At 37.0% G+C, this 15,392-nt stretch overlaps 1 long non-coding RNA gene across 2 annotated transcripts in view; it reads right to left on the bottom strand.

The window, feature by feature from the left end:
* Positions 1-8,651: 8,651 nt before the first annotated feature.
* The window catches only part of LOC138105879 (uncharacterized), a 31,907-nt gene continuing 25,166 nt past the window's right edge, over positions 8,652-15,392 (bottom strand). For both annotated transcript variants that reach the window (XR_011148761.1, XR_011148762.1), the window contains exons 2-3: positions 12,914-13,006; positions 8,652-8,849 (exon numbers count right to left, since the gene is read on the bottom strand). This is a non-coding gene — a long non-coding RNA (uncharacterized lncRNA). The remainder of the gene's footprint in view (positions 8,850-12,913; positions 13,007-15,392) is intronic.

Raw genomic sequence — 15,392 nt, 5'->3', positions numbered from 1 at the left:
ATTAAAAACCTTTTTTTCTCAATCTCAGTCTTACAACCAAAAGTGATTATCAGTTTTAACCTTGAAAAAGCATCTGTGACTTGAGGTAAACTGTGCTTGGCTAATGAGGTTATCTAACATAGCCCAATGAATTTGTCAAGGCTAATGATGACCAGTATATAGGCTTAAGGAATTTTTACATAAAAGCACAAATCTGTCTTATAATTTTTTATTGAATTGTTACTCTTTATGATTGTTGATCATCTTCTACAAAAATTTACTTTATAATCATCTTCTTTTGTGTTACTGTACAGAAATAGTATACTCAAGGTTGTTGCAGGTCTTTGTAGCTGAAATCTGGCTCATGGAGGAATCTGAGGACAGTATAATAAAGTAGATTGATATCACTGAAGCATTTAATGTACTATGAATTAAAAACATGGACAATATATTTAAGTATAGTGGTTGAATAATTCATATTTTAGTGGACATACAAGGAAAGAGAACTATTTTTCTCCCCACAAAAGTTAATAGAAACGCAGAAATGCAGACTGGAGGCTTTCCAAATGTCAATGAGAGGAGGGAGGGAGGGAGGGAGGGAGGGAGGAAGGAAGGAAGGAAGGAAGGAAGGAAGGAAGGAAGGAAGGAAGGAAGGAAGGAAGGAAGGAAGGAAGGAAGGAAGGAAGGAAGGAAGGAAGGAAGGAAGGAAGGAAGGAAGGAAGGAAGGAAGGAAGGAAGGAAGGAAGGAAGGAAGGAAGGAAGGAAGGAAGGAAGGAAGGAAGGAAGGAAGGAAGGAAGGAAGGAAGGAAGGAAGGAAGGAAGGAAGGAAGGAAGGAAGGAAGGAAGGAAGGAAGGAAGGAAGGTGCTTACTTGCACTTTGCAACAGATTACATTTAGGATGAAGTGACAAATCACAGGTGGTTTATTTTCTTTTGGCTGTGCAGACAGACACCAGGATGGCTATAAAACCTAACACAGCTGTTCCTTGAAAAAGGAGGACAGAGACTTTTATATATTAACATGTATTCATGTCATAGGATTCTGCACCAGCATTATACTTTCCATGACAGGTGACATTGTAATAAGAAATTTCAGTGAAATCTGTAAATTCTTATACAGACCTCTATATAAAAGCCTGGTGCATATTACAGGAGCAAATGTTTTTTTTCTGTAAGCTAATAGCTGGGAGACATGTACTGAAAATGTCACCTAGCATTCACAGAGTGACTGAATTTGGCATTTTTCTGACTATTGGATTTCCCTACTTAATAGTTTTGATTGAAAGGATAATTCTCCCAAATTATACTCTCTGCTTTTACAATTTTCAGCTTCAGGTTCCTACTGAAATTCATTTTGTATAAAGAATCCAACTGTACTGAATTGAAAAATCATAACAATCTAAAAAATTCTGTACATTCATAAAAATATCACACTTTTAGATACAATTTTTTAGGCTCCTTAAGGACTCAGAGAAATTGCTGGCATATTGGAGAAAGCTGTGAATCTCTCTTTTTTTTTTTTTTTTTAATAGGATAAAACACACTTGTAGAACCATGAAATGAGGGCTTTTGAATATGTGTAATACACATTACAAGTCATTAGTTTGAAAAGTGCCTGCCACTGCTGGAGGGCTGTCACTGCTATATATATAATAATTTTCCCCATTGTTCTGACAGACTCAATCTGCTCACATCTGATATGAGAGCAATATCAGAAAAGATATGTATCAAGAAACACATCAAATTAAAGAAAGGTATATGCAAACATTAAATTTAGCTGTCTGTCATCTGTCTGATAGCAGTTAATTTATTGTCTATGAGTTACAGAGCAGATAACAACATATCCTGTGCAGTCAGATGCATTTTTGGGGCAGAATTCAAGAATGTGTCATCACTAGAGAATGTGCCCTTTCCAGAACTGCCAATAAAATAAGACACAGAAACCATCTGAACATGTAAACAAACATGGTAGTGTTTTCGCAGGGAACTGAGAGAGGATTCTGGCTGATTATGACATTGTTTGTTGATAGTGCTATGTTGAAGTCATGGGTGGAAGCAGTTATGGCCTGCAGCTTCTGAGAAATATGTTCTTTTTCTTCTTAGGCCAAATTCCCTCATATCTGTGGAAGTTTGGATAAAAAACCAAGTATAATTAGTTCCAATATCATTGCTGACTATAAAGAAAGGCTCTTTTCTCTGGCTTCTTACCTGAGATGAGAAAAGTGAATGTATGTGAATGAAAAGAGTATTGTCACCTTGATCATTTTTACCTGGAAGATTTTACAAATGCTGTTTACTGGAAAAACTTTTTTTAGTGAGTGTTGGGAGTTAAATACAAACCTTATAAACTTTTTCTGGGTAAAATTTGAGAACATCTACAAAATTATGTACAACACTGCCTCCTATTTTAGCTTCATTGATGCAGCTATTTGCACATGCAGATGCTTGTGCCCATACTTTGCTCCTGCTTACCTTATCAGTACTGGATCTTGCAGGGAATAGTGATAGCGTCTACTCTCAGTGCTTTGTTATCATTACATGTGTTCCACATCTAGAATTCCAGAATGGTAGAGAATTTTCTACATTGCCTCTATGCCATGGATAACAGCATTTAGGTCTCAGTTTGAGCCCATAGAGAGCTTGCAAACAAGATTAGGTAAAACAACTTTGCTTGAAGGGGATGCCTTTTGAAACACAAATATCCTGTCAGTATTCTTTTCATCTCTCAGCTGGCTTCTTTCACCCCCTTATTCTGCCCTCTTCTTTTCACCCTAACATGAAAATCCTAGCCAGAAATTGTTGCGTCACAAAAATTAGCCTGATAATGAGAATTGCTACAAGAAGTGACCCAGACAGCTCTTGGTACTATGACAATTTGTGTGTGCAGAAAGCAAACATTCAAATCCCAACTTCCTGTTAGCATTTCCTCAGTAAGTCACTGGCACCTACAGTATCTTGTCTCCTCCTTATTTTTGCATGCAACATGTTACAGTCACATGCACAGTGACCTAGTAAAAAATCTTCTCCAGAAGACCCTCCTCCATGCACTGGAGTATGAATTTCCTCCTGCTCATCCACATCTCTACTGCATGTCAGAAGACATATGGCACTCTCTTTGCTTTTTGCCTGGGTAGTCTTTTCCAAAATTGCCTACTTATCTTTGCTCTGCATGATGTTTCTTATCTCTTCTAAGTGTGAAGGGAATTCATTATTTCCAAATTCCCAGATTTGAATCAATGTTGCATTTTGCAAAGGTTTTGGCAACTTTTATCATCTTGGACTGCTAAAAGGGGAAGGTGGCTTAAATAATTATCTTCTTTCCCTTATTTTCTTTACCTGCTTTTCTGTTATTGTGTTTTTGTTACTGGATTGCCTGATTTTATGGATTTTTTTTTCTAACTCTTCCCACTTCACCTCGTCCAAAATGTCCTTTTCACTAAATTCTATAAGTCTCACCTTTCTGTCACCACTTTCTCCTGGTTAGTCACTTCATACCCCTGCTCTAACCTCTTCTTTCAGTTTGTTATTTTGCAGCCTTGTTTTTAGACCAACCATAGCATCATAGTCAAAAATCTTGGCTTCCTATTTGTCTGCAGTGGTATGGCTTGTTCTTCAAATTTCATTACTAGTTTTTGGTCATGGTTGTTAGCTCTCTTTTAAAGCTCACATTCACTCTGAGTTGTGAATCACTTTTCTCTTCCTCTTGTCCTCATGAGAAACCCTGTTCTTCATAGAGACTTCAATTCCTGTTCAGCAAGGAAAAGAAGCTGTGGATAATACTGTGGTCCCTATGAGTAATAACGAAGGAAGGTTACACCCTTTCATAGATACAGAGAAACTACAGGGTCAAACATAGTGGAAAATTAAGATATTTGCTGCTCCGGAAAAAATACAGTGAAGGCAGAGAAAAATATAAGGTGGAATTTTCCCAAGGTTTGAGTGGGCAGGCATTAGCATGTAGGCATTTTTGCATATGTCTGTATCTGTACATATCTCTAGCTCTTCCCCCATTGACCTACAAGGTATCCTTTCCTTCATGTGTCTTGGTTTACAAGGAAAGTTTGTACTTCTACAAACCACAAAGACAAGAGTGGTGAAGACATAAGGTTTTTCAACCCTGAAGCCTCTAATTAACAATGTAATTAAAACAAAGCTCTAAGACATGCAATAAAAATGTCTGAGTTGTAGTTTTGTTGTAGCAGCATTTAAAATAAAATGCAGAATTAAGGTTTTGAGGAAAAGGGAAATATTTCTAAGGTTTCTTGGCACTTTTATCAGAAGCTGAACTTGGGGTAAAAGAAAGATATATTTCTGGTTTAACATATAGAGATGTTGAATGTTCAATCTAAAATTAAAAAAAGAAATCACAGTGAGGAGGCACATGAGGTCTTAAGAAATTATGTCTCTGAATTGTCATACTATGTGGAATATTAATAAAACTGACAACCAATGCATGTGTGTATGTTCATGCATATAGGTACAAAAGTGTGCATATTCATAGATTAATGCTATTCAGACTTGACCTTGATTGGTTGGTGGCTTATTGAAATGAATGCCACAATTTTTATAACCAAAATTTCAAATATGGGACCCAAAGGAGGTACTGAATCATAGTCTGTGAGTGAAATTAGTTTTGCTGTTTTGCAGTTTTTCCTTCGGTTTTGTTGAACCTAGTTTAGTTCATGTTGCTGTTATGAGGAAATGATTGTTTACATCTCTCATCTTGTGTGTATTGGAAAATTGGCAGCACTACCTTGTAATTCATCACTTATTGTGAGTCAGGGGACAATGCATTTTCAACTTCAGGGCAAAGGATTATAGAGAGTCATAAAAGTAAAATATCACATCCCTCTGAGCTGAATCAACCTAATAACAGAGGTCTTACATAAACTTTGCAATAATATGCAGCAGAATTAACGGGTTGTCACAGGCATTAAGTTGTAGAAAAGTGTTTTTACTCTTATCTGTTTAGATTTTATTCAGCCAGCTGATGAGTCATGATCAGAAACATTCCCTGTGGAAAGGAGGCTTTCTGAGAGAGCAGTGCTTGGAGATGGGAAATGGAACTAACATGGCTATTTTTTACTTTTAGTTGCTGTGTGTTTACACTCAACTCCACACAGTGACAAAGCCAAGATACAGTTTGCAGCAGTGACACTGCTCTTTGAAATTCACAAAGCAATTGCCTAGTACTTGTCTTATCTGCAAACTGTACATTGGTAATGCAGTTAAGGTGAAACCTTGTCTGTGTAATTACTCTACACAAGAGCAAGGGTTTGGTACTTTGCAAAGCCCAGTTGCCAGTTTTTCAATGCATTACCCGTCACATAATTTCATAAACTTGAAAATATTTAATGTCCCTAAGGGAAGTAAATATTAAGACATAGCAAACAGTCCATCTTGAACCTTGTATTTTCTGTCTTGGCATGGGTGACCAGCTGTTTTGGGAAGCACCAAAATTACTACCCCTCTTCTGAACAGCCTATTACTGTTGTAAACTGCTTGATTATGTGTCATGAGCTAATTGTAGTCTACTGAGGTAGATGCCAGCTGTCGAATAAATGTGAATTCTAGCCTTAAGTATGTTTCAAAATTCAATTTTGATTGTCAATTGTTTAAAGGAAAGAACAATATCTTTCTGCGATATTCATGCTGCAAATCATTAGTAGGTGCTAGCAAATATCAACAGTTCAAATGAACGAAGGTTCTGAGGTATGAATAGTTACAATTCAAGCTACAGGCAATTATGCCTGAGGAAATGTGTATTGCAGGCAAACTGTAAACTTTCTGTTTAATGATGCATATGACAATAGAAACAGTATTTTTACTTAGATAGCTCTGACAAATGTAATAAGAATCTCATGTCTAGAAAAGAAATTACTCCACTCCTGTTCATATTGTTTCTTTCAGGTGAAGAAAAAAGTTCAATTCTGTTCTAATTTTGTTTGCTCTCACTTTCTGTGCTAAGTGGAAATAGAAATTACAAGACCTGTTTTTTTCCTGCAAACATGGTATATACCATTTCCTACTTCACATGTTAGCGTGAGTAGAAGGAATCCAACATCCTCTCCACCAGCATGCAAAGCAAGTTTATTTCTCATTCACTGTCCCTAGTAAAGGATAGAAAGATATTTTAAAAATCCTTTAACTTTCATCCTATAACATTTTTCAACAGGTCTAGTCACATACATCTAACAAAGAAGTTACTTAAATTAATTTTATAATTAATTATTATCTTTTTTTATTTACTTTTGAAACCATTGTTGCTCTTAGTAGAGTTTTGGAGATTCTGGTAAAAGCCCTTTTGTCTCCTTCACCCATAGCTGACATTGATAGGAATGTTTAATGAACTAGGGGACAAAGGAGTACCCTGGCTCCCTACTGCTCTCTGTGTTGCTCTTGTCAGTGCTTTCTGAGCCGCTATTAAGAAACAGCTGAACTTAGCTGAACCTGCAGCTACTGGCAAGGTTTTAGCAGCCTCTTTCTCGGAGTTAGCCATTAAATTGAGGAAGATGGTGGCCACTGGGGAGGAATAACAACCTCTGTGTTCACGTACCTATGTGCCCCTGTGCATAATAAAGAACTTGGCATATGAAACCCCTCCACATGTTTCCTCTATCTCTCAAGTGCAAGCAAAGCTATCTCTGAGACAGAAAGTCTCTAGCCTGCATTAACATGTTTAAGTCACCCTGTCACTAATGGAAAAGAAACAGCCAAGCAAAGGCCTCCTCTGTTTTGTCACAAAAGCACAAGGCCCTGAGTATGCTGGTGGAAATTACCATAATTGCATATTACTGAGCCAAAAATAACAGAAACTCTCCATTTTACATCCCATCTGACTTTAATATAAGCAGCTCAGGTTTCTGTAGGGATTATACTTTGTTTTGTCTCTGATAGAAAACTAGTATTTAAGTAAATAGTAACCAGAAGAATGTCAATTAGTTTTGCCGTAAAATAGTGCATGGCAAGCTAAATCAGGAAATTCTTTGCTGCTCACTTCAAACCTCTGGCCTACTTTTTGTGATTTCTCTTGTTAATAAAGTGGTGATTGAATTAATCTTGTGTTCAATTAACTGTAATATCATGAAAGATCTTCAATAAAAGCAAGAAGCAAAAGTACCAAATAAAAGGTCATAAGTTTTCCAAATATAGGTACTTATATGTGAGCATTAAGTGTCTGTTAACATGCTCCCCTGAGATCATAAGCCTGTGTACCTATGCTCTTCTGTAAAGAGCAGTGAAAGGACATTTTGCAACACAAATTCGTATTAGTCTGAGATAAAAAAGCAGAGCTATTTCATAAATGCTCATGTCACCCAATACAAATTACACCCTAATGCTTCTTTATCAAGGTTCAGAGAGTTTCTCACCCTTTTCTGTTTCCCTCGACTCCTGTGAGTGCTGGAGGCCTTGGACACAGACAACTCTCACAGCAGCTACAGTACCAAGGGGCTGTGGGCAACAAAGGTTGGCAGGAAGGCAGGTGAGGAAGGCATTAAGGTTTTGTCCAAAGTATGAAACATGAGGGCCATTAATTGTGCTGGCAGCAAGAAAATAGTTGATTGTAGGAAGGAGGAGGGTTTAAACCTGTCCTGGTTTTAATCTTACAACATTAATGACAAAACATTTTACTCATGGACACTTCTTTTGGTGCTCTTCTACTTATTTCTACAAGGTTCATATTGGTTATGTCTACACATAAAATATCTTTGCAAGTATATTAGTTCGGTTCACTGGTTTTTGTCTACCAGTTAGACCATCAAAATCTTAAATTCTCACTCAGTTTAGTGCATTCAAGGAGGTCCCTACCAAATCTCCTGGCAAAACCCATGGTGTTGCCAGTGCAAGCACTCTCAATATTAAAAGAGCTTATTACAAGGTCTGAAGTAAGGCTGGCCCCACTGGTCCTGCAGCCATGGATAATTATTTGAGGAGGTAGCACATGTCACATCAGCCAAGATGAAGAAGAGAAGGAAGGTGAGAGGTCAGACCATATTTGGCCAATATGAACTGATTCACTAGTAAGAGAGCCGAGTCAGTCAGCTGCTCACAGACGAGAACAAACCTGAGCCTCTGCCTCTCTGGGACCCAAAGTACTCCTGCAACACTATTATTTCTCTCAGCTCATATTTACATTGTGTACCTACAATTTACAGGTGATGGAAGAATGAGGAGCACAGCCACAAGCAAGCAATAATTTTTGACAGCAGACATAGATTTTGTTTGAGCTCTGATATTAAATGACATAGCTCCTGTTAGGACATAGTGCTGGAAGGTAGTGAGGCATCCAGAATTATTTCTGCAGCCTGTGCAGAACATGGGGAAGTACTAATTTCATGAAACAGATCCAAGAACTCCCCTGCAGAATGAAGTGCCTCTCTATTGTACTTTCTGAAGTTCAGGGGAGCTAGAAAAACAAAAGGCAAATACTTTCTTAAAAGTGTCAGGATGCAGGTCTCGTTAGGCCTCTTGTGCAAGCTGTCCCAGAACTGTGTTGCTTTCCTCATTCCCAGTCTGAAATCTGAGTAACGGTCTCTGCAAAATCTTTGTTGAATGTAAACCAAAACCACTAACTTCTGCTGAAGATCATGCTTGGTAGAATAAATAGGCTGTGATGCAAGTATCTGAATACCATTTCTTAAATGTTCTTTTGTTTGAACCATGTCTGTTTTATTAAAAATAATGGTCTTTGTTTTTCAATATAAAATTAAAACATGCAAAACATTGCTCAAGTTACAAATTAGGTACAGTGAGTTCAGCAGCACTGAAGAGGCCAAGGTTGCTGCGTGTAACTTCCGAAATTAAACCAGGAAGGAAATCTGCAGTTTCACCCTGAGAGAGAGCAGGACTGTCTCATGTTGTGTCTGGGCCCTGGAAATGAGAGTTGGGAAGTTACAGAACTGTGTTGAAAAGAAATTAAACCTTACATGCAGACCATTCTCCCTAGGAGAGCAAATTTATGCGTCATTGAAGAGCTCGCTCTTAAGTGCAGAGACTGAAACACTTCTGAGCTGAAGAACTGCTTGCTGTTGAAACTATTTTGCATGAAATGACCATGTACCTGCATATAATTAAAATCATTAATTGCAAGATGGATCATAGTTTGGTAATGAGTAAATAAGCTTGGTAGAAGTATTATCATGTAAAAGGATATGTAGAATATTGTCCCAGTATTTGCTAGTAAACCAATATACATAACTTTCATGCAATTATGAGGTGACAATACAAACACTGTTAGTATTATAGGCTATAAATGCTAGTTTTAGCTTTCATTTCACAATCTTTCTGCAGAGGTCTTCGCAATGTAACAGTGTTTTACCCTGAACACAGGGTAAAATTTCTGCTATTAACAAAAGCTATTAAATTCTTTAAAGGACTATTCTGCAATTATTTTTCAAGTTTTTAATTTCAGAAATCAGTTAATACAAGGAAAGGCTGTCTTTTGACTTTGGTGAGTGAGAGACTGAAACAATCAAGTTACATGATTTATCAAGACTGCCTTAATATTGACCCTTCATCATCTTGCTATTGCTCAATGCTATTTGCCAATAATTTCCAGTTAGAACATTGTGCCAAAGACTTCTGGAGCTTACTGTGATTATGGAGACTATTCCGTGTTACTACATTAACAAGTGGCTTCAGCAGTTGTCACCTCCTTGGAAACACTAGACTACAAAACCAGCTGGATCTTTTGTGTTGTTCCAGCTCCGCCTTATCCAGGATTTCCTTCCACGACAGACTCAAGTAGGTCATTCGCCCCATGGGACTTTCATAGGAAAAAAAATACAAGACCCTACAAGGCTTTCTGACGATAACTTGATCAAGAGACTTCCTCCGGCAGCATCCAATATTTTTGTCTTTCCATTTTCTCAGATGAAGGGAATCTATTCTTAACTGTCTGGATAGAAATGTGCATGCTTCAAGGATTCTCACATGGGGTCTAAGCATAGACAGCCCTGACACAGCTGCCCGGAGAAAATTGATTTGATGTAAATTCCTGTTCTGTAGCCATGCTTTTGGTTCCAGAAATTTTGTCCCCTTGTTATGAGTCTTACCTGATTTCACATGACTATGGAAATACATAAAATCTGAAGAAATACTTGGCTACTTGAAAGCAAAGTGCCATCGAGAGTGTACAGACGGGAAAAAGTAGAAAGGAAGGCATGCACAGCAAGGTCTGCATACATGCAGCTTCCAGGCAGCAGCACTCTCAAGGTTTCAAAGGCAGAGTCTGCATTGAGAAGGTGCGTTTAACCTCTTTTGAAACAGAGATCCAGCAGAAGTCCTGTCCCAAGTAGCTCCTCTCCTTGTTCATTAACTGACTGCATAATAAACTCTTGAGTTCTCATGAGGTTGTGTCACTGAACAGGAGATAAACAGCCAAGTAATGTTACTTAAAAGCACTTTTTTGACCTAACAAAGCAGTGAGATTGATCCAAGCACAAGAGGTTTTGTATCATCATGGCTGGCACAGTTTACAGACAGTACATTCATCTATTTTTATCTACTACTGGCATCACACAGGCAAAACACTGACTTAGCATTTAGCCTTCACACTTATTTTTTCAACAGAATATAGAGGGTCCTTGTGTGAAAAGAAATCTAGGGACTCTTCACATTTGCTTTTGCAAATAGATTAGCAATAGTCATTTTCATGGTCTTTCAGAATGTTAGTTTTTCACAGTACATGGGCAATGATTGTGTTATAACTAATGTTCTTTCCTATGAGTTATCACATTAAACTGAAATATTTAATTATGGATATGTTTAAAATGCCATGAATTATTGTGCAGTATTTTATTCAATAATATTAATTCTTAATTATTCTACTTCCTTCATTAAGTATAATTATACATGTTAGCTGTGGAAAATAAATCTTTCCCTTTGTGAAGGACAGGTGTCTTGTATTTTCACCTCTGCTGTTTAAAAATTGCAGATTAGTCCATACAATAAATAGTACAACACTCTTAGCATGCTAAGAACAGTAGCTGTTCTTTAAAGCTTATCCTGTCTGTCTACTCAAGTGCTCAGTAACAGCAAGTTTAGCCTTATATAGAAACTTAAAAAGCAACACTATAATATTTCAGAGGTGCTTCTTAAGAAATTAAAGTGTTTCAGTAGGAAAATAAAACAGTGTCAACTGCACACATAACTTGTTAGATAGAAACAGACTGACAGTGACTAGGTGATATCTCAGCTACAAATTTATCCTCACCACATCATTATAGTCTAAAATATTGCACCTTAATCTTTAATAATTAATTATAAGCATCTTGAATTTTTAAAGATAGATATATACATACATACATAAGTAATACAAAGATTACTGAAAGAGCCTAGAGCTGCAAACTGTCCATAGCTTTTCCAATAGGATAGCATAAAAAGGTCATGAATGGATTTGGGTCAGTGTTATTTCACTTTTTTGAAAACCTCATCTAAAGCTCAACAGAGTCTTTGGAAGTTCTTCTTAGAACATTCCAAATACTCAGTTACATTAGCAAATATTTTGGTTAATAGATCAAGTTTAAAAATTCAGTTAATACTTGCCATTGATAGCATTTATATTATATAAATATGTTTATCCATCTGTGAGTAAAAATTATTCTGCATTTAAGCCTCTTTACTTACATAAGTAAGTAAACTCTTTTCAAATATTTCTTTTCAGATAGTGCAAGGGAGTCGAATGTCAGCCAACAGGGAGTTGATCATCAATCAACACAGATAAACACATATAAACTCGTATACACACACAAATCATTCCTGCATCCTCAGTGCTTTGGCATACCACAGCATTGTTGTCATGCAAGCCTGAGTGAAACATAATGACAGAATAAGTGAAGACAGCTCAAATTAATCTCTTAATTTCTTGTTTAGCTATTGAACATCCTTGTAACAAGGATGAGGAAAATGAATAATTAATGCATCAGAAGAACAATTTCCTGCTTTGCTTCTTTCCATGTCACTATAAACACCTCGAATTTCTGCAGAAAAAATTGTTCTTCTAAGAGTCTTGTTATTAGAGCCATCAAATCTAAGCTCTTATGAATAGATATGTGTTATGTATATTCATACTGTTTCAGATATGTTCACTCTAAAATTCACACTCTAATTCATAAGATCAATGAACATTGATTAAAAAATTAAGATCACCATTTCCATTAGTATCATCTCCTGTGGAGCATATTTGTCCCATCCAACAGAAAACCTAACTTTCAGTTACATCAAATTAAATTGTATGTTGCATTGCTAAAACACAGTGGCCCTGTGCTTTGTTATGCAATCCTTCTAATATTATTTGCTTTGAATGCCATTTAAAATGTGTGTGCTTTCAATACTCTGAGTGAACAGATAATCCATTGAATTTTTGCCTGTTATTAATTACAATTGTCCACAAAGTGTCAATAAGTACTAAGAATTCCCATCTCTCTTGTTACTTACTTGGTCACTTCCAAGCCAGATAACCATCTCCCTTGTAGCTTGAATATTCAGAAATTTTCTACCTCATTGCCTCTAGTGGCCCTTTAGAAAGGGAAAAATAAATTGCTGGATAACAATCAGAGGCACCTGTCTGTCACACAAAGTAGCTAATGCTTCCCTCTTGACTGTAACCTCCTGAGCTGTGGACTGCATTTCCTTCACAGCTCCTGTAATAGGAGTTTAATTCGATTTTTTTCTGACCATTGTGGTTTAGGAATGGTATTTAGTGCCCCCTCCACCAGGACTCCGAAACCACAGTGCCTCTCGCTTGCTTCCCCTCCTCCTCTCTTCTGGCCATGGATGGCCAGAGAGGAGAACCGGAGGCACAAAAGGCAAAGATCACCAGTTGAGATAAGAACAATTTACTGGAAACAGCAATGAGATAAGGAAACAAACAGTAACAGCAACAATATCAATAACAAAAGTGTACAAAAGACAGAGTGTGGAGCTCAACCCACCTGTAGCTATCCCACCCAAACCGCTCCCTCTGGCTGGGACCAGCATTACACCACTGCTCCATCTGCCACGCTTGCTCCACCAGAAAGAATGCCCTGGCAATGACATAAGATGGAGTTGAATAATATTGGGGTCCTGGCCACACCCACACTCTTCCAGCCTCTTCCCCTTCAAAGGTACTGCAGAAAATTAACCCTATCCATGGTTAAAAACCTTGACAATGACTATGTTCAGCTGGGAAATGTTAAATTAAAAAGCACATATTATGCTAAAAAAATACTACCCTTCTTTACCTGCATACATTCTGTGAGTTTAAAAGGAAAATTAAGCCTACATTTAATTGACTCTTTCTTGATTCTTAAACTTGCAAATGTTATGCTTCAATTTCCAGGGATCATCATTTATAATTTAGTGTGCCTTGCTCCTGAGTCAGTAACACAGATTTACTAACCCCTGCATTATACAACTTGTACCACATTTAATTAGGAAATTCCATCTGATTGTTAGCACAGTGCATTATGTAAAGAGCACAGCACATTAAACTATTGAGTTCCTATTTGACAACCCACCTAGAAATATTCCATCCAATGTTACAAAATTTATGACTGCAATAAGTGACTAGAAAGAGTCATTAAAAGGCTGTAGATTTCAAAGCTGTGAATGCACTCATATTTCAGGGTATGAAATACATGTTCTGGAAGTTCTGAAACAAATGTACATTTCCTCTAAAATCATTAAAGTATTTTTCTTTCATAGCTGTTGCAACTATAAAAGATCTATTAATGTTTAGGAAAGGATGTAGGAGAGGGGAATCCTGGCCAATGTCTGATGAAGGGAAGATTTTGTGCAGCGAGAGAAAAGAAAACATATTCTTTGTACAAGCTGAACAGATTATTTCAATACTCTTGCAAAGCAGGAGTATGTATTTTTTTAAGTAGGTCCAGACATGAGAACCTATATTTATACTTAATTGTATATCTTATTGCACATAAGTGATAAATTTTTCAGATAGTGAATACTGTGGTCTTGACCCACTAAAGATTAATCATATAATATCTGCCTGGGCTGTGAGTTAAAAGTCTTTATAGTCAGGGTTATTTATTTTAATGAGACATTGGTGGGTTTAAAATAAGGTAAACCTGCTAATAGGATTGTTAAGGTCAATGAAGTTATCCCTGACTTCAAGCAAGCTATGTACTTAATGAGCTGGCTGACTCATATTCTGCATCTGAAATTTTGATATTAAATTGAGCCCATGTACACATTTTGTCAGTGTCTCTCGAGGGTTTATGTACATGTTAAAATTATTACAATTAGAAATTATTGTATTTTGGGGACATAAAAAAACTTGTCCTTATGTAGAAGAAGGAATAAAAAACTAGAGGTAAAAAACATTTAAAGATTCCCCCAACTCTAAATGGCAATTATAATTCAATAGATTCTTCTTTTTAAAAATGGTCCAAATTTAACGATATTTTTAATATTTTTTTTCCAAAAAGATATTTTTTTCCTTCCAGCATAAAAATCACTATTGACATATTGCAGCTGTGTTTTCACTTTGATGTGAGTATTCTGCTGTGGTTTTTTTTTAAGCTTTTTTAAAATCCTTTGTTACTGCAGTTATGTGAGAAAGGGAATCTAATTTTGGGTTTGGAGTTTTTTTTAAAGCTATGATTACTATGAGAGGGAAAGTCTTGGGAGTACTAACTTCAATTTCAAAACCAAGGGAGACAAGAAGAAGAATCTTTGTTTCTTTGATACCATGCAATGGAGGTAGCAGGATGTCCTCCTGTGCAGCAGTGTATACACTCAAGCAAGGGCAGAGGAAGGAGACAGACCAAGAGGAAACAGTGGAGAAAAAGAGAAGAGGTATAAGGATTAAGAATTAGGCCACATGCAAGATTTAGGAGTCGATAAATGGAAGTGATGCGTGTTGCACTTTCTTCTCTCGTGAATAGAAGGGAAACCATCAACAGAACAGATATGTTGATAGCTAGTAAGGAGTAACTGATGTGCACTTGAGCACATCTAAAGCAGAACACATCTTTCCTGGAAGCCTAAACAGACTTAGCCTGAAATATTGGAGCTATTAAAAGTATCACTGTACAAGCTGACAGCTGGGTAACAGCTTTATAGCCAGACTGGCAGAGCTGGCTCAGGGCTTCATAGAAAATGTGGAAATCTATAAAGGCAAACTTCACATCCTGAGAAAAAGCAAGGGAAAATCCAGTATTTCTGACAACTTTTATCGAAGTAAATTGATTTCTTTGAAAAAAGCTTTCCCTTTAAGTAAAGCTGGACAGCAGGAGAGAAACTAACTCAGCACTGTGGATTCTGAAACGTGCATGTCACTTTGGGTACCTGCACCCAAGTTATTACTACAGGTCTGTTTTTAAAATAAGTTACATTATGCTTTCTTTTGCAGGGAGAGCCCCATACAAACCAAATCTACACACTGAGTTTCTTACCAGGGCTATGCTC

This window comes from Aphelocoma coerulescens, chromosome 2, assembly GCF_041296385.1.
Source record: "Aphelocoma coerulescens isolate FSJ_1873_10779 chromosome 2, UR_Acoe_1.0, whole genome shotgun sequence".
Lineage (NCBI taxonomy): Eukaryota > Metazoa > Chordata > Aves > Passeriformes > Corvidae > Aphelocoma > Aphelocoma coerulescens.
Note: the sequence above shows the minus strand (reverse complement) of the source record. Positions and strands in the feature narration are given on the sequence as shown.